Genomic DNA, 27,859 nt, shown 5'->3' on the forward strand with positions numbered 1-27,859 from the left:
ATTTCTGTCATTAATAGTTCTTTTCAAACAGCTTGTCTTTGAATGTTTCTTGTATGTGTTCTTACTAATACAGTGTACTGTCGTTGTCAGTCCCAGTTTATTGTCATAGTTAATTGTTACACAGATTTAAACATTTTATTGATATGAAATGTGAATAATTTTATTGATATGAAATGCAATGCCTTTCTTTTCAATCTTATGTTATTAAATTGACATGTGATTCTGCCCAACTTTAGAAACAATGAATACATTTACTAATAGTATTTTTACTACCTTGGTTATTGTGGCACTTTAGTCCATTTTTTTTTCAACATGGAATAATAATTCTGGATGCCTCAGTTTTTATTTTCTCAATCTAAGACAACACAGAGAATCCCTATTGGGCACCCATAAATGAGAAATATTAAGTATTAGCACTTTTGAAGCCACCTCAATATACATTCCACTAAAGCATTTATATGTAGAAACGGGATTTCAGAAATAGACTGGTGTAGCAAGACTCCTCTTTCTCCTTCTATAAATAATACAGACTTTCAGCTGGAACATCTGGCTGAAATATATGGAAGGGAGGAATGCAATTTCTTCTCCCTGAATATATCCATCTCTCTAAGTGAATTGTTCAGATCAAGTTTTCATAGTTTTACCAGTAGTAATCACAGTGAAAAGCTTTTCTTAAGTTACTGCTTGTTAGACTTATGCTTTCAACTCCCTGTGCCGGGGAAGAGTCAGAGGAGGGGTGCAGCAAGGAGTGAGGAAGAGAGAGTGGTTTCTGCATTCTAGGGATATTTAAGTTTAGGGGGTTGCACCACATGCCTCCTTTATGGATCTCCAAATCCTTCTTATGTGGACAGTTTTTTCAAGTGAACTTCACAGTGTTTTCTGGCTCTCTCATAAATGTGCAATATAATTTAGCTCTGAATTCCACTTGTTGCAATGACTACAGAGCTTTTAATCACTACAGAGCTTTTAATCAGACATAATATCATAATTTGACTCCAATCGGGGTGTCAGTTATATATGTAGATGCAATGCTCATTTTAAAGCCGCACTATGAGTCTTAAGAAATCTTTTAGTACCATTTGCTCTCACCATAACTGTGTGCACTCAGTCCCTGAATTCCTTTCTCTGTCACACCATTCTCCAGCCAGATTTATCGGTTGGCCATTAAGAAATTTGTATTAGTGGGCTAAAGATTTTCAGTAGACAAGGCCAAACAATTTCATGAGTCCCCCAAACTTCATTGTCTGTCTCACTTGAGTAGATTAACAAGGAATTAATGGAACCATTTTGCTGAAGTAGAGCTGTTTTTCTACTGTCCTGCATGTCTTGTTTTGGAGATGTACTTCCTGGGATATTAGACTGTAGGCCTCTGTGAGTAGGCAGCTATTTGATCTGGCTGCTTCAGATGCTAGTGATCTGACCCGGAACTCCGGACTGGGTTCCTACTTCAATCCGGCGGAAGCAGCTCCGAAGCTGCCTCGGAGATTCAGCCATAGGGTACAATGGAGAGAAGTATCTATAACTTTGTTGGTTTTTGCCTGATTTGGATGAAATTTACAGAGATGGTAGCTACTGCTGAGAGCATGAAGCCTGCCAAGTTGCAAGAAAATCAGTGCAGGGGTTTGGTGGGGAACTGTACCTCAAGCTGCTGACAGGCAAAACTTGTGACATAGATGACCCTGTGTGTATTAAGGTGCAATGGGCTGAAAACTGCAGGGGTGATGGCCCCTGCTCAGGCCACAAAGCCTGCCAAGTTTCAAGGAGATAAATGCAGGGATTTGAGGGGAACTGCACCTCAAGCTGCAGACAAGCAAAACTTGTGACATAGGTGACACTGTGTGTGTTAAGGTGCAACAGGGTGAAAGCTGCAAGGATGTTAGCCCCTGCTATGGCCATAAAGCCTGCCAGCTGTCAAGAAGATAGATGTAGGGCTTCTGGGTTATGGGGCCCTGCACATCTAGCTGCTGTCAGGCAAAACTCAGGACATAGGTGCTTGTGCAACTGACTGTCTCTGTCTTGGGGCAGTTGATTGTCTGTATTGATTATTTCCTCTCCTTATTCTGTGGTTTTGTAGGTATTAATCATTGGTCATTAACACCTAGATATATTTCATTGATTCCCCAATATACCCTATGGCTGGATCTCTGAGGTGGCTCTGAAGCTTTTCCAAAGTGGTTTGGAAGCTCCGAACCACTTCAGAAAGCCTAATGAAGCAAGCGCTTCAATCCAAACATGCTGCTTCGGATGCTGAAGCATCTGAAGCTTCTCTGGATCCAAAGCATGGTCTGAAGCCTCACACAGCCCTATTAGATTGCCTATTTCACTGTGCTCTGTTTGCTGTTCAGGTGTGAGAAGAAATCCAGTCACTACCTATTCCTGTAATTATAGAAGCTATAAAATGACACTTACAAAAGAGGCAGGATCTTATTTAGTTATGTTTGTTGAGGACCCTCTAAACACAAAGAATCTCACCCTGAGTACTGAGGTAGGACTTAAGTGCCCATTAGACACTTCCATCCAAAATTAAGGAAATGATGCATGTTAACTAAGGGAGGCATGATGAGTGGGAGAGATGCAAATTACTCTTTTCTGTCCCATAATTCAGACCTACATAATATTTTCTTTCCTGTATAGCCCCTGTCATAGCCATTAGAGAAATCATAGTAAGTTAGGGCTGGAAGGGACCTCAGGTCATCTGGTCCAACCCTCTGTCAGGCCACCATAGGCAGGCAGATCATTTTTTAACATGGCTGTTAATAATACATGGTGGCCTGACATGGGGTTGGACCAGATGACCTCCCGAGGTCCCTTCCAACCCCAATTATATTAACAGCCGTGAAAGGTACTGGGCACTAAAGGTACTGTGGAATTTCAAGAGAGTTCTTCTGGATTTTTTTCAAAAAAAAAAAATGCTTTTCTACCACTTCCATCTTTTCTTGGGTTAATATCATTCCTAACTAAATAATTCAGACACATTTTTAAGTCAATGCACAACATGACAGTGGTGTTTTTTAATCATAGTTGTGTTTCAGGCACCAGAAAGTCATATTAGTTTATAGTGAGACCAACCAATTGCCATGTCAGCAGGGGTTTGAGGCTACACCATTTAAATTACATGCCAAAGTTTCTTGGTATAGTCAGAATAGCACACTCTTCAATCCACCTCTCTAGATTAGCAACATTACAGCTGGGATGAACATCCTTGACACGGCTTTCATTCTGATTAATAACTTCTTCAGACCTCTGAGGTATTAGTAATCATTCTTTTGAAAATTTTTTTGATTAAAGGGAACACCTCAATACAGTGACTGCCCTGAAATGGAAACAGTTCCCATTCTTTGTTTAACTTAGAAAAAGGGAGAATTTCAGTAAAGGTGACTTATAAGAAACCCTTTTAAAAGATGTCAGTGATGTGCGTGAACACAAAATTTACTTGAATCCAAAGTTTGGCTGTTACTGTAGTCTTGCCTAATTTTCCTCCAGCCTATTCCTGCAGACAGTTTCCTGATAACTTATATTATTTATATTGTGCAGTTGGGTCCAAATTTATATTATGCATACTGAAAGTTAATACTAGAAAGAAGCTTTAAAATATATATATATATATATATATATTCAAAGAGCTTAATAAAGATCAAGTCAGTTTTCTTGAACTCTATTAAACATAAAAACTTCTGTCCTTGGATTGGTAACTTTGCTACATTTCACTCTGGACCAAATGCTTACATATAAGCTCTCAGTGGAAATAAGGAGAGAATAATGTGCATATTAGTGCATGGTATTTTAAAGGTTGTATAATATATCTGAAAATATTTTCTCCATATTGATTTGTAGCAAAAAAAATCTTCTAAAGAGCACAATTGTTTTTGTTTAAAAATTAGAAAAAAAACCCTCCCCCAGAAAAAAACCTCTAGGTAAACATTTTATTACTCACTTAGTAATGGAAAAAACAAACGGGTGCTGGCTGGTATGTAAAGAATCTTCTAATGCAGTATTTCTCTCAAACATGGTTTTAAAAAAAGTGCTATCATGATATCATTTGCTAACTGCCTCCTTCATAGTAGTAGACATCAGGACCTCACAATGGTAGTTTTAATGTAAGCATTGCTAAGTGTTTCACTGATTACTATCTGAAAGCAGAATAATCAGGATGATAAAGGTAGGGGTGTAGAAAAAGTAAATAAGGATTTATTATGTGCTAGTTTTCACCATACTAGGCAGAGGGGGTGTGATACAAGGCTGTGTGAAGCTCTGGTTCCTGATTCAGTTCAGTGGAGATTTGGCCCGATTCAGCTACCAAATCTCTAAATTCAAATCAAATCAGGAGACTTTAATTTCTCCAAATCAAATCACAACTCTCTGAATTGATTTGGAGAAGTTCAGAACGTTTCAATGATTTGGACACAGAGACACAGCTTTAAATGGTTTTTCTACATACCTCAAGGTATTCATATGAAGACTGTTATTACCATCAGCCCTCAGCTGGCTTGCCTGCCTGTCAGTTTGCTGCAGGCAGTATGATGAAGCAGGGAGGGAGATTGAAAAGCTCCGTACCATCAACAGATGCGTGCACTGCACCTCCCTCCCACCTTGCCTCAGAGTGCTAGCCCAAGGCTGGAGTTTGGCAGCACTCCTATCCCTTGAGCAACCATCAGGAAAAAGCCTGGGACCATGCAGGCAGACCTCCCTAATGAGAGAGTCCTGCCAGGGCCTGTACATGCCCCCCCTCAGCTCAGCTCCCTGCAGAAAAGGGCTGCTGTAGCACCCCCTGGCTTCTAGCCTGAGCCACTGCAAGCATGCCTGGATTTCCTCAGTCCAGAGAGAATATCTATCTGGTTTCAAACCAGTTCAGCCTAGCCAGGTTAAACTAAACTGAAAAGATTGACTTAGTTCAAACTCATGCTTTGTGAATGACTGTCCTTAACCAATGTGATATCCAATAGCTTTAATCCAGTTCAAAGGGACTTGGACAAATTAATTGGAAAAAAATCCATCAGTAGGCAGTGAACATGGTAGAGAGGAGTGCAGGTTCTGAATTAGAAATGTCTTAAACCCCCAAATGCTGGAAGCTGCAATGGGAGAGAAGCAGGGGTAGAATATTCTGGACATGCCTAATTACCTATTCTTTGCCACTGTGTGAAACAGGATACTGGGTCAGATCTATATAGTATAATAGTTTTCAATCATTCTTTTCTAACATTACATTAATCTGTCATTCCATTTAATTTATATCCATTTTCTTTAGGAAGCCTGTGGAAGCCTTTGTCAGTGAAACTCAAAATAAATATTAAACTAGGAGTATTTAGTGGTCAGCCTAGGATATAGCTTTACTTCCAAAAGTCAGAGCTGCCCTTTCTCTTTAACTTCTTCAGGAATGAAATGTGAAAAACTGCCTTACATTCCCAAATATAGTAAGATTATGGATATTACCTTGTTTTTCTCTCTCATTCCTGCCAGACTAATAAGAATTAGCTTGACAGACTTGCTCTTCCTTTTCAAAAAGATGTTTTACTCATCTTGACTTTTGGGGAAGTTCTTCAATATGCCTTTTTCTGATCTTGGGAAAAGTTGGACATTGCTCTCTTCAAGACTAGAACGAAGTCTCCCCCTTTAAATACCATTGTCTCTGTTTCTTAAGTTATTTTAGACCAAATTTGTAAAGTTTCAGGGGTTTCTCCATTCTGAAAACTATCCTTCCTGTTTAGTATTTGTGGACAATCCTACAAACTGAAACTGGCAGGCTTTACATAAGACTACTTCTTTACTGATACATTTTAACTTCATGAGACAGTCCAATTCAAAGTCATGATGCTTTCTCCAAGATTATACATTTCCAAAGGCTTGGAGATTTAGAGAGCCCTAAGCACTGAGCTTTATATTACATTATTATTATACTTTGATATAAAAAATTCTGTAGAAGTAAAGAACACTTATTTTCTGATTCAAGTTCTTTGGCAGACAAATTCCATTTACATATATTTCAGGGATCTTCCCCATAAAGATAGCCTTTACTCACTGAACAACTATCTATGCCCTTAGAACCAAGATTTTTTTTGTGGGGGGGGAGGGAAGGTGAGCAAAAGGAAGGGAGAACCATCTATTGTAGGTAGGCTTGGGAGAATTCAATTTTTATCTTTTAATAATTTTACCTGATAATATTGATATTTATTTTTAAGCATTTATTTAGATTTTTTATTTAAATTAATTTAACAACATAAAGATCTTCTGCCCCCCCAGGATAGCAAAAAACCCCCAATGAAAATGCCAAGATTACACCAAAATTTGTATCCTTTGTCATCGGAGTCTTTTTCTCCATACGTCTCACCAGTAAAATGCTTTATCTCCTTATACAGTCTCTCCCTGATTCTCTGCAGCTGAGTGACTTGTCCCACTCAGGCATCAGCCCTGCCACTGCTTTGCATGGCTTGCTCCACAGCAGCTGCTTTCAGTCTTACTTGAATAGGCTTCCCTTCCTTCTCCATCTTCCCTCTTCACTGCCCCACTTTGCATAGAGGTTTAAGTTGCCTGTTACCTCTCTACAGCCCACTTCCTAGCACTTCTGAATGAGCATCTAATTGCTTAATTGACAAGTCATTAAGCTGCCCCCTATTTTTCTCTTTAAAGAAACTGGACCTCTATATTCCAGTGTGTTATTCTCTTTTGTTCTTCCCCTCTGTTTTTGATTATTAATGATGGTAATATTTTTTGTCAGTCTGGGAGTGTGAGGTGAATTTGATGTTTGTGTCCTTTATTTGTTCCTTCATCCAGTATTGAACTAGTGTGTCCACTCGTAGTTACAGTTTTGAATCAAGCAGATTTTAAAAATCCCAAAGTAATAGTTTTTAGGTTTAAAGGAGAAACAGAGCATGCTCCAGTATGTGTGTATACACACACACACACACACACACACACACACACACACACCAGGAATCAATAGGATTGCATGTAATGCACCAATGGGTAAGGTTAATTGTACATGGAATAGCTCTTAAATGAATATCTAGAATTGATGCAAATAATTTATGATTGAAGGAGAAACTTCAGTCTAAAACTACTGAAGGAGAAACTTCAATCTAAAATTAAGAATCTGTGAATCTCAACTTCTGTGAATCTTCTAAGAGAAAATTCAAGAAATCTGGAGGCCAGTTTTGGAATTCCTAGATTACACAGACAGGCAGGTTAAAGAGCAGCTCCATATAGCATTGTTTACAGGAAGTTTTAAACTCCTTCAAAATGCAACCAAAATTTAGTATCTGTATTTGGACCACTTAGACTGATAAAAGATTAAACAGCTTTGATCCTGCAGCATAAGTTTCGAACTGCTTCACTAGGAGTCAGTATAGTCAGCACCTCTTATTTTGTTAATTTATAAGGTGCAAATCTACTGTGCCTTCATTTCTCCATGCCTCTATTTTTTCACCCATCATTGGCCCATGACAACACAAATTTTCAGCAACATATAAAACAACGTGTTAAAAATAGAATCATCTATTCATATTTCAGGCATACAAAGCATATATAGCAGAGGGAAAAACCTTTGTATATAGGTATTGGAGTAAGTTGCCTCAGTTAGCCAACCCCATATCTAACAGGGATAAAGATAACATAAGCTAGGGCTATGCGAAACTTTGGTCCCCAGTTTGATTCAGTAGAGATTCAGCCTGATTTGGAGGCCAAATCTCTGAATCTGAATTGAATCAGAGGAGCCTTTAATCTCTCCTAATAGAATCAGAACCCTCTGAATCAATTCAGAGAGATTTGGAAAGATTCAGTGATTTGGACATAGAGACAGCTTTAAATGTTTTTTAGAAATGTTTTGTTAGAAATGTTTTTTCTACATACCTCTAGGTAGTAGGTGGTTTATGAGCACTGTGATGGTGGGGCATATGGAACATCCCACAGAAGTAAAGGGGACTCCTCAGCGCACTTGGCAGCAGACCCGGTAGTGGACCAGAAGCACTTCCAATCCACTTCTGGGTCTGCAAGGTAGTGTGCTGCCCCTCCCCCCATGCCCTCCTGGCTCGGTGATTGGTGCTTCCTGGGTCTGGGGGCAGGACACCCAGGGTCTCCCTGTGACTGATCGAGTTGGGTAGGCATGAGGGGGAGGGGGCCCAGCACACTTCCCAGCAGACCCGGAAGTGGATCTTAGACGTTTGCCACTGAGTACATGGAGGGCCTCACCCTCCCAAACTCCTGTGGGATGCTCCATGCACCCCAATATTGCAGTGATAATGAACTGCACCTGCTACCTCAAAGGTATGTAAAAACAAAAGCAAAAACTAAAAACTAAAAGCTGTGTCTATGTCTGAATTTCTGGTTCTCTGAATCAGCATCAAATCTTCAGGTTCGAATTTGACCAAACTGAATCAGGGACAGTGATCCAAATCAACTAGTTGAAACACTGTCCCTGATTCAGCCTAAATCCAAATAGAATAGGGCCCGCTTCACACACCCCAATAGAAACTTCATTTTCTTCTCCTCTCCTTCTGTGTGCAATTACAAGCCAGTCAACTATTCACTGATGCAGTAGACCAGTGCCCTACCATAAGAAGTGGGAGTCCTAGGCTGGTCTCAATGTAGGCCTGCCCGCTTGCTTCCAGGCAAACCACCCATACATTTCACCTGCCATGACTTGAAGTTGTTGATTATCTGACGTTAATCAGGTGGGAGGCTACCCTTTATCTGCTCTGATGATAAAAGCCTAAGTGCACAACTCTAACCTACCCTTATCATGTCCCATGCCTTGCAGATATTCAGTAGCCTAACATGCAGCCTTACCAAGTTTCCCATCTAGACTCAGGGCCTCCTGGCCCCATTGTGGGCTCCAAGCCCCATCCCCAGGCATCTCATCACCTGAACAACGGAGAGGAGGTTAATGTTATATACCTAGACTTCCAAAAGACCTTTGACCTAGTATCCCATGAGATCCTTGTGGGAAAATTGGAAGATTGTGGGCTTAAATGCTTGACAGTTAAGTGGGTAGGTAACAGGTGAGGTAAGACCCAGAGAGCTCTTATGAATGGATCCGTGTCATCCTGGTTAGAAGTGCCCAGTGGTGTCCCTCAGGGGTCTTTGCTTGGTCTAGTGCTTTGCAACATCTTTATTAATGGATTTGGATGTGAGGGGGTGAAGAGCTCACTTACCAAGTTCATGGACAACACCAGGTTATGGAGGAGCATGGTCACGGCTGAAGATAGGCTGTAGATTCAGGCAGAGCTGGACAGGCTGGAGGGTTGGGTGAATCAGAACCAGATGAAGTTCAACACTGAGAAGGGCAAAATGCTCCACCTGAGGTCAAACAATCCCCAACAAATCTACATGCTAGGTGGTGCAAGTTTAACCAAAAGGGACTTGGGGGTAATAATTGAGCATTGCATGAACATGAGCCATCAGGGCAAACAGTACTCTGGCATGCATCAATGGATGAGTCTCATGTAAAACCAAGGAAGTGTTTCTTCCACTGTACTCAGCACTGGTCAGACTTCAGCTGGAGTACTGTGTCCAGCTGTGGGCACTGCACTTCAGAAGGGATGTGGAAAAACTTGAGATAGTCCAGGGAAGAGCCACCCATATGATCAGAGACTTGCAAGGCAGACCATACAAGGAGAAGCTGAGACTTAGACTGAGACTATTTTTTAGGCTGAAGAGGCCCAAGAGAGGACTTGGTAGCAGCTTACCACTACATTAGGGGAATACATGAAGAGCTCAGTGAACAACTGTTCCCTAGTGCACCCTTGGGGAAAACCAGGAGCAATGGCCACAAAGTAATGGAAAAAAAACAAAACAAATCACTTCATGCTAAACTCTAGGAAAAACTTGTTCACAGTCAGGATGTCTAGACTGGAATAAACTCCCCACAGATGTGGTCCAATGACCTACAATGGAAATCTTCAAGAGGAGACTGAACAGTCACCTTGCTGTGGTCAGCCAACTGCAGTCATCTTTCCTGCCTATCGCAGGGGGACTGGACCCATTGATCTTGTGAGGTCCCTTCTAATCCCTACCAATCTATAAGCCCTGTCCCTGGGCTCCAAGCCCCTCACTATGGGACTAGGGCTCCAAGCCCTTTCCCACTGCACTTCTTAAGTTAACCCTTATCCCTTCACCTGGGGCCATCCCTAACAGCTCCCCAAGGCTAAGGGCCCACCCCCCTGGAGCCTAACTCCCAGATCCCTAGTGCAACCTCAGACTCCACTGTGAGTCTGGGTGCTGCCTGAGATGTCTTTGTCTGGCTTGGGCCCTGCCTCAGTATGCACAGTGAGTCTGGGCTCTGCCTGTCATGATCAAACCACCCACCAGGAATGTGGGGGCTGGGGTTATAAGGTGCCCCGACCCATCTTTTACCAGGGAAGTAACTGGCCTGGCATTTCTAGGGGACTGTCCCACCACAAACATTTCCACCAGGCCACCCTTCCCTGGCAAGGTGTAGTTTCCAATCTTACCCAGGATAAGGAGCTTCCTGCCACCCCAGCACCTCCTCCCTTACCTGAGTTGAACTGAGCAGCAGCTCAGCCAGTGTTGCTTCTCTGGCTCCTAACAGCAGACTGCTGACCCTGCTATTTAGGGCCCATCCCTCGTATATAACAGTTGGTTCCTGTTTCCCAATCAGGCATCATTGGCTAGTTGGGATAACAGCCAGCTGCAGGCTTCCTGGTTGCTGCCTATACCCCTGGAAGTAAGATGGCACAGGGTGCTCTGTTACAACCCCTCAATTAGTCCTCTTCTAGGCATTTTAGTTTCCTCTTTGATATAAATTGTCTCAGCCTTCAGTATTTTTAGAGTGTACTTTATCTAAGCCATTGTTTTATTTTTCCTGCTGGTTCCTTTCAATGTAAGTTCAAAATTAGTAAACTATCTTAAAGTTGAAATCCCTGCAAAACAGGGAAAGAGAACATAGTCATTTCTTAATTAATACAACTAAACTTGTACTATTGCAAAGTTGTGAAGTCAGATGTGAAGTGAGCCAAAATTAATATTATTAAATGGAAAATGTGATAGCTTTACAAAAATCTATCCTCATGTGCTTGTTTACACATTTAAAGTAAAGAATAAAAAATCATTTGGATTCTTTTGTTGATTAATAAATCCCATGTCCTCCTAATAACTGGAAGGTCATTGATAATAGCAATGTGTTGCTATAAAAGGGAATAAGATTCTAGCAGAACGCAGCAGTCATTGATTCCTAATTATTGCCTGTGGACACATTAAACAGGTGTTCAGACATTTCACAGTTGAAAAAGGAAAATATGGGAACCTATTTCAGTAAATTAGTCTACTTTAGTCATAGAATATGCCCTCAGCTCCCATTTTAAAAGACAGGTTGCCTTGTATAAGGAATCTGAATTTTGGGTCTGTTTTTTCAGAAAATATTTCATGTTAAAAAATTCAGGCTGTTGAAGATAATGCAATTATAACAGCATTTTGATACTATAATAGGAATAATATTGTCCAATGACAGTGTTCTATTTTGTGACAAGTAGCCCTTCCTTCTTTCCTTCCTTCCTGGCAGTGCCCACCTTTGAGGTATGCTGAGCCTTTGAGGGAGCACTGTGCCACATGGAGAACAGCCATTTTCAGTATGTGCTCTGATGTCATGACTGGGCTGGGCGACCAGGCAGGCTTGGTGGCAGACTATGACTCCCAGCTCATGCCATGCCCTGGGCCCTCACTAGGCCACTTCTTGCATTTTTTCTTTCTGTGCAAATTTGAAGGTGTTGTCACGTGTATGGCTGGCAGGGTAGGAATCATTTGTTTATAGAGAAGTTTGGCCTGTATGACTGTGTGGCCGGTATCCCGACCACATAATGACATGATAGGCACAATGTGTAATACAGTGAAGGTGTATGTCATGATGTGATGTTATGAATCAGACCACCCAACCAAGGGGAAGGCTAGACCAGGAATTCTTAAGTTAGCTCACAGAAGTAGTTAGCTCAAAGCACGTGGTCATCATGAGTGACCTGAACTTTCCAGGCATCTGCTGGGAATAGCAGTCAGCCAGGTCTGACCATTCACGTAGGTTCCTAGCAAGAATGCAGGACCTCCATCTAACCCAGGAGCTGCACAGCCCCACTGAGAGAGATGCCTTGTTTGACCTGGTGCTGCCCACCAGCAAAGACCTGGTGAGAGGGCTACAGGTGCTCAACCACCTGGGCGACAGCGATCATTGCCTGCTGGAATTCACCATCCAGCACAAACTGACAGAAGCCTACAGCAGCAGCCTTAGATTTCAGGAGGGCGGACTTCAATGAGCTAAGGAGAATAGTCGGGGAAGCACTGAGGTCCCAGAGGAGAGGAGAGCCTAGTGTCTAAGAAGAGTGGTCGCTCCTTAACGATCCTCCAAGCCCAAAGGGAGGTAATCCCAACATGGATCAAAGACAGCAGTGGGGCGCAAAAGCCCCCATGGCTCACCAAAAGCATCTGGGAATGTCTCCTAGCTAAAAGGAAGGCATACACCGAATGGAAGAGTGGGGCAATCACCGGGGAGGATTATACTGCGGTTGCTTGGGGATGCAGGAGGGGCAGTCAGGAAGGCCAAGGCAGAGATGGAACTGGGACTAGCTTCCCAGATCAAGGACAACAAGAAGTCCTTTTTTAAATACATAGGGGGCAAAAAGAAGGTTCCAGGTAACATGGTGCCCCTGCAGGACATGCTAGGAAATTTGATCATCACACCAGATGACAAAGCTAACCTATTTAACGATTCATTTGCCTTCATTTTCCTGAGTGGGTACCAGAACAGCCACCCTCCTTCTAGGCCCCCCTTAGACTCGAGGGGAGGCACACCTAGGCCAAGGGTTATTGAGAAACTAGTTAGGGAACTTCTGGAGGGACTGGATGTATTCAAATCAACTGGTCCAGATGATCTCCACCCCAGAGTACTGAGGGAATTAGCTGAGGTCATTGTGGGACCCCTGGCACAGCTGTACAAGCACTCATGGTGCTCTGGTGTGGTGCCAGAGGACTGGAAGAGGGGAAATGTGGTTCCCATCTTCAAAAAAGGGATGAAGGAAGACCCAGGAAACTATAGGTCAGTTAGACTTACCTCAATCGTGAGCAAGATTTTTGAGAGAATTATTCTGGCACATGTCCACGAGAGGCCAGCAGGGGATATTATGCTTAGGGGCACCCAACAGGGGTTCATTAGAGGCAGGTCCTGTCAGACCAACCTGGTGCCTTCTATGACCAGGTCACCAAATCCTTAGATGCAGGGGTAGCACTGAATGTAGTCTTCCTGGACTTTTGGAAGGCCTTCGACACTGTCTTTCACCCAGTTCTCATTAAGAAACTGGGGGACTGTGGTGTCAACACCTACACAGTCAAATGGGTCGCCAGTTGGCTGGAGGGTTGCACCCAGAGAGTGGTAGTGGATGGGTCATTTTTGACCTGGAGGGATGTGGGCAGTGGGGTTCTGTAGGGCTCAGTCCTCGGGCCCGCACTGTTCAACTTCTTCATCAGCGACGTGGACGAGGGGGTAAAAAGCACCCTGTTTAAATTTGCTGATAACACTAAGATGTGGGGGGATGTGCGTATGCTAGAAGGGAGGAATAGGCTGCAATTGGACCTAGACAGGTTACAGGAATGGGTGGACGAGAATAGGATGGGATTCAACACTGACAAGTGCAAGGTGCGGCACCTGGGGAGGAACAACCAGCACCATACCTACAGGCTGGGGAACTCCTTCTCATCAGTACAGAGGCAGAAAAGGATCTTGGAGTCATCATTGATGCCAAGATGAACATGGGCCGGCAGTGTGGGGAGGCAGTCAAGAAGGCCAACCGTACCCTGTCATGCATCCACAGATGCATCTCGAGCAGGTCCAGGGAGGTGATCCTCCCCCTCTATGCAGCACTGGTCAGGCTGCAGCTGGAGTACTACATCCAGTTCTGGGCGCCGCATTTCAAGAGGGATGTGGACAACATGGAGAGGGTCCAGAGGAGGGCCACTCACATGATCAGGGGGCAGCAAGGGTAGGCCCTACGAGGAGAGGCTAAGAGACCTGAACCTGTTCAGCCTCCACAAGAGAAGGCTGAGGGGGGATCTAGTGGCCTGTTACAAACTAGTTAGAGGGGACCAGCAGGCACTGGGGGAGTCCCTGTTCCCCCAAGCACTACCAGGTGTGACTAGAAATAACGGTCACAAGCTGGCAGAGGGTAGATTCAGGCTAGATATCAGGAGGCGCTACTTCACTGTCAGGGTGGCTAGGATATGGAACCAACTTCCAAGTGAAGTGGTGCTGGCTCCTACCCTGGAGGTCTTTAACACAAAGCTAGACGAACACCTTGCTGGGGTCGTTTGACTCCAGTACGTTTTCCTGCTGAGGCAGGGGGTAGGACTTGATGATCTGCTCACGTCCCTTCCAACCCTACAAACTATGAAACTGTGAAATCTTTTTGTATCCCTGAACCCCTGAATAAAGTAGTTAAGAAGTCAAAGTCCTTCCTTCCTTCCTCAATAAAAGGTATAATGTAGCATTTTATGCTTGAACAGATTAATTAATACCACAGGCATATGCAATTCAACCAAACAGTTGCATATCTAAGATTTCACTGAATATGTGCACATAAAACAAAAATGTGTAGATATATCAAGAGCTAATTGGAAATTGCTTTGCAGCAGTTTCTTTCCACTTGTCAAACTATACCATGGCTTAATTGAAAAACCTCACTAATGGTTACAATGTAGGAATTCAAAGATTCTTCACACATACAGCAAGGGTATAAGAAACAGTTTAGTTTTAAAGAAAAAAAGACCTTCAATCTTGAAAAGAACCCATTGTGAAATCTTGAAGTCATCTAAAAAATTATTTTTTCTGTAGTGGGTATAGTAATTTAGCCATCTATCTTCACAGAACACTGACATGAAAGTAGAATTATTATTAGAAGAAAGCATTGTCTCCCACCACAGGGGTTCACTGCCGCACACATGAAACTGTTTCTCTTGTGCCATTGTGAGGAGCAGATGTGCCTCTTTCCTCAAAGGAGATTGTTTCATCAGTGTGTGACTAAAAACAGTTGGATTTGGGAGAAAAGAATAAAATAATGAAAATAATAAATTTTATGAAGAACTGGAGTCTCTTATCACACAAGTGCCTAAGGCACAAGTGCCTAAGGCTCATCATCCTTAGTGACTTAAATGCTAGAGTTGGCACAGATCAACCAGGCATGGCCAGGTGTCATCAGAAAAAATGGCTTCAGAATGCAACAGCAATGGGCTCCTCCTGCTGAAGAAATGTGTTGAACATGACCTCCTCATCATCAACATAATCTTCTACCTGCCAAACTGAAACAAGATGACTTGCATGCATCTGCACTCCAAGCACGGGCATCTCATTGATTACATCAGCATCAGGAGAAGAAATGGACAGGATGTCACAATGGCAAAGGCCATGAGACATGAAGAATGCTGGACTGACCACAGGTTCATTGTCTCCAAGCTGAATATCTGGATACATCCTAGTAAATGACCACAAGATAAAAAAGCACCCAAAAAACTCAGTGTCTCCAAATTGAAACAGGAGACTATGAAATAGGCATTTGTTGAGGAACTCCACAGCCAACTAGCAACGGATGTGACAATGGATATACACTCCAATACCATCAAGGACAATTGGGCATCCTTCAGAGACTCTGTCTATTCAGCTGTATCCAATACCCATGTTCCCACCACACATAAACATCAAGATTGTTTGATGTCTGTTCACTTGCTTATTGGTTTGATGAAAATTATACTAACACAGGGAGAGTTCTGAATGAGAAACATTGGCTCCATAAAGCCTGCTTAGAAGACAGTAGTTCATCATCTAAGAAGGCATCCTTCAAATAATATCAAGAGGATTGTCCAATGCAGACTTAGAGAGATGCAAAACTCATGGCTGAGCAACAAGGCAGATGAGATTCTATCCTATGCAGACAGGAATGATATGAAGAACTTCTATGATGCTCTGAGGAGAATCTATGGGCCATGGTCATCAGGAACATCTCCAGTAGGGCTGTGCAAAGCTTCGGGTGCTGATTTGATTTGGAGGATATTTGGCCTGATTCAGTGGCTGAATCTCCAAATCTGAATCGAATCAGGGGACCAATTAAAGGTCTGAATTGATTCAAAGCTCTCTGAATCTTCAGAAAAGATTTGGAGACCTTTGATGATTCGGGCAGTTGCCAGTGGCTGCAGCAGGGTGCTGTAGCTGACTCCAAGCTGGTAAGTACTAGGGATGGAGGAGGGGGGAGCTGAGAGAGGGGGTAGAGGACCATGGGGGGGACACCTGATAGCCTCCCTGCCCCCCTCCATCAGCTGCCCCCCCCCAAGCTCCCCTCCACAGCTGCCCCCCCTCCTCAGCTCCCAGTGCTTTAAAGAAAAGCTCCAGTGCTCACCATGTGCTGCCGGGTGGAGAAGCAATTTTCACTGCCCCTTGATGCATGGAGGGCTCTTCATGAGCCCCACAACCCTCCTCCTCATGGTGTGGGGTAGTGAGGGGGCTCTTCGTGAGCCCCCCGGCAGGAGTAGTGAGTCCTGGGCTTTTCTCATTTTTTTTTCCTTAAAGGGCCAGGGGAGTGAGGGGGGTGTCAGGGGGCAGTCAGAAACAGTGGGGATTGCCCCCCCCACCAGGCAGTACCCGGTGAGTTGGGGCTTTCTTTTCCCCAAAGATCTTGGAGCTGGTGCAGGTGAAGCAGCCATTGCTGGGCTGTGGGGGAAGGACCTGGCTGATTTGGAGATTCAGAGATTTGGCAGCAGCTGAATTGGATTTGGCTGAATTGATTCTGGACAGTGATTCAAATCATTAAATTGAATCACTGTTGCCCTAATCAGCTGAACCTGAAACCGAAGCGAATACTAGCCACTTAGCACAGGCCTAATTTCCAGTACTAAGTGCTGATGGCACCACACTGCTCATCAATAAAGGAAAGATACTGAAGAGATGGGCAGAACACTTCAACAAAACCCTCAATCAACAATCATCTATTAGTGGGGAGGCAATTGATCAACTGCCTGAGGTAGACATTAATATATATCTTATATCCTGATGATCCTCCAGTGCTGACTGAAACTGTGAAAGCAATTAACCTGCTGTCAAATGGTAAAGCAACTAGAGCAACTAGAGCTGGAACCTTGCACATAACTTTGATACTGACTGAACTCTTCCAGTCAAGGTACTATACCCCAAGGAGTTCAAGGATGTATCCACTGTTCACTTATAAAAGCAGAAAGGCAATAGACAGTCCTGTGACAAGCATTGGGGCATCTCTTTACTGTTGATAGCTGGTAAAATCCTTGCCAGAATTCTGTTGAATCACCTTGTGCAACAGATTGAACCAGGGCTCTTGCCTGAGAGTCAGTGTGGCTTCAGGACCATAGACATGATAATTGCAGCTTGTCAACTTCAGGACAAATGCCAGGAACAGAACTTCAACCTGTACATGACTTTCATTGAACTGACAGAATTACTTGATACAGTCAGTCAGGAGGACCTTTGGAAGATCATGGCAAAATTCGGTTGCCTGGAGAAATCACAATGGTTTGGCAATTCTATGATGGCATGCTCACTTGCATTGTGGGTGACAGAGTCATCTGAACCATTCCCAGTCAAGCAGTGGACTCAAGTTGGGCTGTATGTTGTTTACAGCCCTCTTCAGTATGATGTTTTCTGCCATGCTTACAGATGCCTTTCGTGACTGGGATTAACATCAGTTACCAGAATGATGGCAAACTCTTCAATTTGAGTATACTACCGGCAAAGATGAAGTTACAGGAAGTGACTGTTTATGATCTTCTGTTTGCTGATGACTGTTCCCTGAAAGCTAAATCTGAGTCTGACATACAATGAAGTGTGGACCATTTCTGTTCAGCTTGTGACAACTTTGGTATCATAGTCAACACTAAGAAGACAGAAGTGATGCACCAGCCTGCACCAGGAAAGCCTTATGTACCATCACAGTGAATGGCCAGACCCTCCAGGGAGTGGACAAGTTCACTCATATCAGCAATATGCTGTCATGTGCAGTTCACATCAATAATGAAACGAATGCCAGAATTGTTAAAGTAAGTCTGACCTTCAGCGGACTATGTGCAAATGTGCAGAAGTGCAGAGGCACCAGTCAACAAACTTAACTGAAGTTCTACAAAACCAGTGTGTTGCCAATCCTGATGTATGCATGCAAAACCTGAATGGCATACAGATATCATGCTATGAAGCTGAAACACTTTCGCGTGAGCTGTCTAAGGAACTTGATGAGGATAAGATTGCGGCAAGACAAAGTTCCAGACACATTCCAAGCACCCACACTCTGTTAATGAAATCACAGATGAGTTAGGTAGACTATGTCACCAGGATGTCAGATGAGCAACTGCCAAAGAAAATCTTTTATCGTGAGCTAAAGGAGGGAAAGTGCTCTCAGGGAGACCAGAAGAAATACTTCAAGACTCCCTCAAGTCATCCATACCTGAAACATTTCAGTGTTGACCCAAAGTCTTGGTAAGATCTCACTCATGATCATTCTACCTGTCTAAGCCTCATTCATACTGGACCTACTGTCTATGCGTGGAGAACAAGCGCTGAGGCAGAGCAGAAATGCAAACAACATACATTTCTCGGTAGCAGCATTTCTGCTGTTGGTTCAAGCAACCAAAAGTGGCATCTCTTGCTTAGTGCCATAGATTGTTCAAAGCACAAATTGGCCTGATCAGCCATCCATATGTTCACAGAGACCAGACCGACCAGTGATGTCATGGTCATTTTTGAATTTGAAGGGCAAGTAACAACAACAGTTTTGGCAAGACTCAACCAGTTGAAAAATTTACAGTGCAGGTATCCTTCCCTTGCAAAAGCACACTACCAACATCTTTACACAGACTGTATACAAAAGTTACATTTTTCATGAAGTGAGGCCCTGAAAGCACTCTATAGCCATAACACAATAAATGTTCATAGATACAGAGCACTTTTAAAATATGAGAATTTAATTCTCATTTGATGCAGTATCAGACAGGGCTGTTTTAGGGCAGAATGCCTTAGGGAACATATGTGCTCATCCCCTGCAAGGGTTAATTTTGGGCAATTCTACCTGCATCCCATGTGGCTTTGTAGGCCTGGGATGGTGCTCATGTGGGTGAGAACCAGCCCAGCTGGGCCCCAGGACTGTCACAGAAAGGAGACAGAAAACCTCTTTCTCTTCCCTGTGCAGCTGGGGAAGAGAGGCCTCCCTTGCTGTGTGCTCTCCCTCATATTCAAATTGCCCACTCCAACTGAAACTATTTTGGGAGCTATTTTGTCCAACATGTCATAATGTCATTAATAGGGGTGCACCAATAGAGATTTTGTGAGCTGATACTGATGGCTGATTTTTAATGAGCCCTATTGGCCAATACCTATCTGATTGCTAATATGCAGCTGGGCAGCTTAAAGAGCAGCATCCGGCTGGTAAGTCTGTTGCAGGGGAAGAGGCGAGGGCATAGGGAAGGGGCATGTGGGTGGTAGATCGAGGACCCTGTGGTGAGGGAGGGAGTGGGGATGCAGCAAGAGCAAGGACAGGCACTGCACAGCCAGAGTGGAGCACAGGACAAAGCTGTGAGTGGCTCATCTGAGGGATACAGGGAGGGGGACAGCTCCCACTGCTGTATACACCCAGATGGAGCATGGGGGGCGTGTGCCCCCAGATCTGCTTGTGGGGTGAGGGCGGGCTGCTACTGTGGGCTGGAGCCAGGACGGCGCTGAACTCTTCTCGATGGGGGGCTTGGCTGGGCAGTGCCAAGAGGGAGGCTGCAGCCAACCCAAAATTAACAGTAGCTCCCCTCCCAGTGCCACTGCCACTGTAGCCTTGGCCCAGCCATCTGATGGGAAGAGCCTGGTGCCACCTCCAGCCCACAGCAGCAGCCCGCCCTTAGCCTGTGCGTAGGCATACTGGGGGAAGCCTCCGGGGGAACTTGCTCCCCCTGTTTTCCATAACAGTGGGAGCTGCCACCCCCTCCGTGCACCCCCAGACAAGCCACTCGCAGCTCCATCCCATGCTCCACCCTGGCTGTGCAGCACCTGCCTCTGCCCCAGTCCCAGTCCCACTCCCTTCCTCACTGCTGGGACCTCAGTCTGCCCCCCTGCCACACCCCTTCCCTCACAACTGACTTACCATCCAGACCCAGCTGCTCTCCACACTGTTGGGCTGTGCTCCTGGCCACCCGTGTGCTGCACTGTGGCTATGCACATGCACGGGACATTTATTGGTGACATTATTGGCCACATCAGCCAAAAAAGCCAGTTGCTAATACTGTCAATTTTCCTTATATCAATGCCGATCTGATATGGGATTGATGTTTCAGTGCATTTCTAGTCATTAATTGTACTTTTTGACCTGCTCACAGTATCAATCAGATGCCTGTGCTGGGGTCTTGGGAGGCATCAGGCCAGGCCTGCAAAGCCTCCCCCACATAAGTGTCTTGTCAGCAGCAGCCTCATGGCTGCTACATCCTGAGCTGGCGTGGAGGTGGGGAATTGGAGGCTTCCCCCAGTATGCCTGGAGGGGTAGCTGGGCTGGATCCACACAGCCAGGGGCATGGTATGGGTATAGCACTGCTTGGCAGGGCACTGCGTGCTGTCTGGGAGCTGGAGCAGCTTCACCTGTCACTCAGAGCCCAGCAGTGCTCAGCACCAGCTGCCCCAGGTCCCAGACAGTGTGTGCCACCCTGCCAAGCCAAGCTGCACCTGCACCATGGGGCAGCTGCCACACAGGTGCCAGGTGGGGGGGCACCTTCACTGCCCCATGCTGTGTGGGGGGTCTTGGCCATGAGTGTCCAATCCCGACTGCCAGAGCTGGTGAGGGTGGGACTTCATTTTTTTTTTAATTAATAGGATGCTGGGGCCTGGTGGGGCTTTCATTAGGCTAGGCTGGATGGCGGGGGGGATTGGGGAGCAGGGACTGTGGCGGGGGATTCTGCCACATGGCCCTAGAGTCCCCACAGCTGCTGCTACTGCTGGTGAGTGTGAAGTGTTCTGAGTTTTTAATTTTTTTTTATTCCCAGACTGCTGTGGTGGGGGTGGGGTATGGAGGGAGTGGAGGGCAGGCAGGGGGCTAATCAGGGAGCAGGGGTTGTGTGGGTGGGAACTCTGCCAGGTGGTCCCAGAGCCCCTGCTACAGCCAGTGAGACCAGGGCTTTTTTTTGTTTGTTTTGTTTTGTTTGTTTGTTTATTTTTAAGTGCTGTGACTAGGCTGGGGCTGGGCAGGGCAACCATGGGGGGCTTTTCCCATGGCTCCCCCTGCCTGAGGAGAGGCAGGCACAGCCATAAGAGCTGTGGGAGAACCCGCAGCTGCCTGGTTGTGTCCTCCTCTCCCCAGAGGATCCAAATTGCTGAAGCTCTCCAAATCTTTTCTGTATTGATTCAGAGGCTTCAGACTTGATTTGGACCTTTTAATGGGTCTCCTGATTCGATTCAGATTCAGAGATTCAGCTGCCAAATTGGTCCAGATCTCCTCTGAATCAAATCGGCAACAGAAGCTTCACAGAGGCCTACTGCAACCATTACCTATCTATCCTAAAATGAACCAAAAATAATTTGTATTCCTGAATGAACATATCACCCCTAAAACCTCAGGAGCACAGAAAACTGGCTCAACTCTTCTGCTTTATACTCTGAAAATGGTGCTTCAGTTCATAGATTATTTTATTAGGTTCTCAGGGTGTCAAAATACATTTCCATTCTGCAGCAAGCACAGGCATGGTTGTATTCTCTATTTTTGCAAACAAAATCTTCTGAAATATTTCTTTTTTCTCTCTTACTGCCAAATATATAAAGGTACAAGATGAAACTGACTTTATCTTGAGTGAAGTGGATCTTGTGGATCAGGCCCTATTTATTAAGACTAAGACCTGCCTTTTCTCTCACAGAGATGTCCTTTTTCCCATCTTCCCATAATTTCCTTAATCCTACTCACTGGTATTGTTGGTGATAGTACTAGTGCCTATTTGCTGCTTAAGGTGGTCATTTTCACTTACTATAAAATGAGGTTCATTAATCCACATATTCAGTGATTGATTCTTGTCCCATATTACTGTTGGCATTAATTATAATGAAAATCTTCCCATGTACACTAGTAGCAGTGACCACTTTAATTGAAGAAGTCACTGTTTTTCTCTTTGAACTCATACATCCAACTGTGATCAAGTCTAGACAAAGGAAGAGCCATTAACATGGATTATTAGAGCTGTTTCCATAGAAAAACATTTTGTAGATAGGAGACAATTTTGCACACTTTTATTGCAACACTTATTAATATAACACACACTTCTGTTTTGTACTTCAAAGGTATTAAACTAAACCTTAGTAACTTCAGAGCACTAATTAATTCCTAGCAATTTTTCCTGAGACAGCTGAATCCTAATCACAAAAGAAAAATATACAATGTAAATGGGATTATCAATTAACTTTCTTCAGAACATCAAAGGTACTCATTAACCATAATTTGATAATCTTGTCTAATGGAGGATGGCATCTGTTAAGCAGGAAAGTAAAAAGAAATATTCCCATTTAGGGGGCCAACTACGAGCTTCTTATTAAATCAAACCACTGTTAACTTCAATGGGAATTTGCCTTGATATAGGCATATGAGTTTAGACCCTTAAACTCAGAACCATTTGATCTTTGATCTGTTGGTTATTATTATTTGGTGGTTGGAAAATGAGAATTAGTCTGTCATTTTTATTACAAAAGTTATAAAAGCACAATGCAAGGTGTACTTACTAAGTGATAAACACAAGGTTATAGATAGTAATGCTTTCTAAAACAAAAATAACTACAATAGGTAATAAGCTATGAGTTTGACAGCGGCAAGTAATTAACTGAGCTGTTGAGAGAAGATGGTATGACTTTTTTCTTTCCCTTTCATTTTTTCTCTTCTTCAATGATGCAATGTCAGTTTTGGGGTAATTCTTTCAAAGGCTGCTTCTTTGCTCTTTTTTGCTTAACTAAAAGTAAATGTTGGTGCCCTGTGCTTTTTCCATGAAATATTATGGTGAAATGATTTACCTAAAGTTTATGTCCTCTATATCATAACTAACATTGTCTTGATGACATGTTCATGCCGCGTCTATTGCTGTCTTTGGTGAAAAGATAGTTGGAAGGTCACAAAGAATGACCACCTTCACTTTGGTGGATAGACCTTGGGATGTTTTACTTCATTTTTCAGTCTACAATAGAACTTACAGCTGAATTAAAGTGAAGATACAGATGTAGAATAGAAATGCTGACACAATTTTTATAGTAGTGTATGTCTGCCTTTACAATGTTAAGCCTTGTCAACTTCAGTGACTTAGTATAATAGAGTAAAAATATCCTGTTATCTTTGATCTTACAAGTGGAAATGACTACAGAAATAATTCACTCTGTAGAAAAGATCTGAGTGGTTCTAATACCTAAGAATGTCCTACAATAACATTTATAATTTTTCAAAAATTATATAGATAGGAAAATATATTTTCCCTTATTTGCTTTTGTAGTATTCCTTATAAAAATAATAACATCCTAATGTATTTAGCTTTAATTTAAAAAGAGTGCTGGTAGTACACAAATGTATTATGCCTGATGACTTGAACTAGGGACAGAAATTACACATACCCTGGTATGACTGATCACAAAATAGTCCAAATCTGTAACACAACAGAAGTTCAGGCACATAAACCAGTTTCCAAATGGCTAAAACTAATTTAAAATAGATGTGGAAAGATGTAGTATCTGACTTAACTGATTTAGGTTAAATTGGTTTACTGAACTTCTATCCTAGATTGCCTCCAGATTCAAGTTAACTCAAGTCCCTCAGCATCCCAAGATGCTTTGCACCTACTCCACAAGCCCCTCTCACAGGTGGGTGGGCTAGCATTGGCCCAAGCTGGCTGCTGCAGCTGAGTTCCTGGCCTGGACCACTGCAAGCATGTGTTTGCATTTCTGAAACCAAAAGTGAATGTCTGTTCACTTGCTTATCAGTTTAATCTATGCAGCTTAGACTAACCTGGGAAGACTGAACTGATTTAGCCTCAGGTTTTTTAACTCTTTCTCCTTAGCCATATAGTTCATAAGAATGAAGTTTGACATTTATTTTAAAAGATAATGGCCTAAGACAATGGTTCACTATAACAACACTTGAGCTCACTTGTCATCTATTTTAGAGAGAAATACCATGAAAAGGTCAAAATATCTTCAACTGATGTGAGTACTACAAGACAGAAAGTGAATATGTGTGTACAGTAGAGAGCACATAATCCTTTTTGAGCAAACTTTGAAAATAATATTGCATGAAAAACTGTGTTTAATGGAGGAGGAAGTATTCATTTCAGGGAAAGCCCTTTGTTTTTTTGAAAATTAGTGTCACTTCAGACTGTCACAGTTGCTTGAGTGGGAATCTGAGAGTTTGAGAGCTTAATTTAATTTTTGCTCTAACATTTTCTTAAACGCTGTCTCTTAACTTTTAATTAGCAGTGGTCTGTCTGTAGAGCTTATTGGGCAAGAACCCAATTTAGTCTAAATATAAATGGAAAAAACTAAACAACTGCACTTCCTATATTTACTGCCTGCTTTTTATTTATTATTTCTATTTTACTATTTCAGTTTCAGCAATGTTAAGAAACCTTCTGCATACTTTGCAATCTAAATTGATAATCAAATCAAGGAAATCCTTTTTACTGTTCATACACTGTTGTTTTGAAAAGGAAAGATAGTTCACTTAAGACACTGCATTATTATTGGCTTTCCTCATTTATCTTGCTCTGATGCTTTGTATAGAATTAACCTTCTAGCAGAAAACATTTTATGGTTTGAATAATATTTCTCATGAAAGCACCAAAAACATTTTTCAGTAAGGAGAAGAATAAAGATGAAAATTTTCAGAGATCGGTGAAATATGTACTACCATTAAGCATGTTTCAGATATAGAAAAATATAAGCTAAAATATGTCTAACAGATAAAATACCGAGGATTTAAATGCTTCTAAATCCTGCTAGGAGCAAGAATTGGATATGGCTTTGAAGGAGGGACTGGTAAAAGGAATATTTAGGTTAACTTTATCTTAAAGTCATTTAAAACTAGTCAGTCTAGACCAGTACCATCATTTGATAAAGCAGTTAAAAAACCCCACACAAATATGCATCATTTCTTCTGAATTATAAACCAAAAAACATAACAGGCTAAAAGTGCATGACAGACAGCATGCATAAGTACATTATTGCAGCGTAGTATTAAGCCAGTTTTCCAATTTGTTATTGGTTTTGCTATTCTTAAATATAAATTTTATTAAATCTCATGCTCATGCTCTTGCAGGTAGAAGAATTTCATGGTAAATTGCGAGCTTACTGGGTAGTGGGCAAATTGAAAAATAGGATTGCCTAACATTGAGGAAAGAGCAGAAAAAAATAAGAAAGTGAAGTTAGAATATCATCCTGGAAATGTAAAAAGAAATAAATATAGATGTTGATGTTACTTCCTACAGAATAATAGAGAGAGGAAAATGATGCAAGAGCATATAAGGGCAATCCAATCCAAAGTAAAAATGTACTTTATGGCTTGAACACTTTTTATTATTTCCTATGGAAACATTTGCTTTGATTCTTCTTTCTTCTAGGGTAATCTTTTCTTGTTTCTTTTTGGGAGGGGGGGCAGTGGGAGCAGTATTTATCCTTTGTTGAAGTGTTGTTTTGCTTTGGCCTCTGACAGACATGCAGTTAAAGGTGCAATGGGAAATGATGCATGATACCCACAGTTGAGCTTGCTGTTGCACTACAGATGCATGGGAGGAGTCGTGATTGTGGGATCAAGCATCAGATCTGATCATGCCATATTTCCAGTTCAGGGAGACCCCAAGATCCTGACCCCAAGACCCTGGGATCTCAGGCTTAAGTGTAAAATGTGCCAGAGGCCTTTGTGAACAGGAAGAAAGCACAAAAATAAATACTACCAAAAAGGAAAACCAGAACTACCTATACACATGCCAGATGTGTGCTCTGATGCTTGCTAATTAGCATGTGTTGGAACAGACTTGATTAAGCAGGCAGCTCCAGCAGCCACTGTCACATGTATTCAGTGTCCTCATGCTTCAAAATGGTGGCAGGATGCTATAATTAAAGCTCATTGAACGAGCTTTCATTAAAGTTCCCCTGCCACTGTTTTGGACAGCAAGATGCTGAATGCACATGACACAGAGGGTGCTTTCATTAGAGCAGCTCTCAGAGCCATTCTAATGAAAATGCCTCCCCGCTCCATCCACTCTCAAGCCTGTGTAAAGATGCCCAATTTGTTCCAAGCCTGAGCAATTTCATATTTATAGAAATGAAACAAGAGAACACTTACTAGTCACCCTGTGGCTTTTAAAGTCACTTTATACTTCTCAAATCTGGGACCATTAGCTCAAGGTAAAACAGATCATCTCAGTAGCTGTTCTTGCTCTACTTAATGTTGAGTTGCCTTTTTTTCCCCAGAGTCCCCATTTCCATAGGTGTTCTGGTACTGGAGATTAAGTGGATACAGCATGATTCTGGTCATTCCCAAGTTTTCCACCTATGGCTCCTTTATCAGGGTTCAAAATGGGTGGTTGTGTAGATGTAGCTACAATTGACCATATGCTACAATTAGAAGTAGAGATTGGGAACCAAGACATTTTTATTTGACAGTTAAACAAGCTTTAAGATTAATTTGCGCTTGTAGTACAAAATGTTTTTAACAGAACTAAAGATGTACTACTATAAGTCCAACTCTATTTAGGTTTTGGAGAGAAAGTAGCATTATACTGTACTTATTTGAATCTAAGACAACACCCCAGTAATTAGATTCTATATATGGAAAATGTATCATTTTGTTATAATTTTCCAGGTATAGAATTTAATTTTTGGAGGGTTATCTTAAATTGATCCCCACCCCCGACACACACACACCCTACTGCTATACCAGGGAAAGCAGTGGCTGGGGGAAGTGGATTAGGAGGCCTAACCCTGTGCCCCCCCACTTTCTTCTTTCTGCAGCCTTCTTACCACCCAGCCACCTCCATCCCCAGCTCCCCACTATCTCTGACCCTCCCCCCACATTTCTCACCATATCATCGTTTTTTCCCACCCACTCCCCCAATCTTTGTCCCTTCCCTCTACTCCCCAGTCTTTGCCTTTCCCCTCATACTCCCCACAGTCTGCCTCTTCCCCCTCCCCATTGCCCATTATCTGCCTCTTCCCCCACACCTTACTGTCAGGTGACACCTAGGCTCTGTTCCCTCCCAGGTCATGGAGCACAGCACAAGCACATGGGAGTATGGCCCTTGGAGGCCATGCAGCAGCATTGACACTGCTGATTTGCCAAGCAGGGGACAGAGTTTCCCTGTGCTCTGTGCCCAGGAGGGAAAGTGGCCCAAGCTAGAATTTAACTTTGCCTCTCAATAAGGTGAAAAAGGGGGCAGAGGACAGAGCAGAAGCTGTAGAGGGCAAGCAGAACAGGGGAGGTGGCTGCTGTGGATTTGACTCTGGCCTCAACCTGGGTTCAGGGCTAGAGTCAGAACAGCAGCACTGCCTGCCTCTGCTCCCTTTCTCCCCCACCCACTTTGTACACAAATCTAAGACGTGACTTTTACCCATGCTTAATGGTGGGGGGGGGGCACGCCTCATCTTAGATTCAAGTATACGCGTTAAATAATTCTGGTGCAATATTAGACATTAGAGGTGCACCGATAGATATTTTGGGAGCCAATACTGATAGCCAATATTTAAGGAGGCATATCGACTGATACCAATCTAATATCCAGTACAGCTGCTGGCAGATGGTAAGTTCGGTGTGGTGGAAGGGGGGGGGAAGACACAAGGGGGAGCAGATCAACACCCCCCGCAGCGAGGGAGTGGGGCATGGGC

The 27,859-nt window shown here is 43.1% G+C and overlaps 1 protein-coding gene across 3 annotated transcripts in view; it reads left to right on the forward strand.

The window, feature by feature from the left end:
* The window catches only part of PCDH15 (protocadherin related 15), a 904,082-nt gene that overhangs the window by 710,760 nt on the left and 165,463 nt on the right, over window positions 1-27,859 (forward strand). The window lies entirely within an intron of this gene.

This window comes from Crocodylus porosus, unplaced genomic scaffold (assembly GCF_001723895.1).
Source record: "Crocodylus porosus isolate Cpor-Errol unplaced genomic scaffold, CroPor_comp1, whole genome shotgun sequence".
Taxonomy (NCBI): domain Eukaryota; kingdom Metazoa; phylum Chordata; order Crocodylia; family Crocodylidae; genus Crocodylus; species Crocodylus porosus.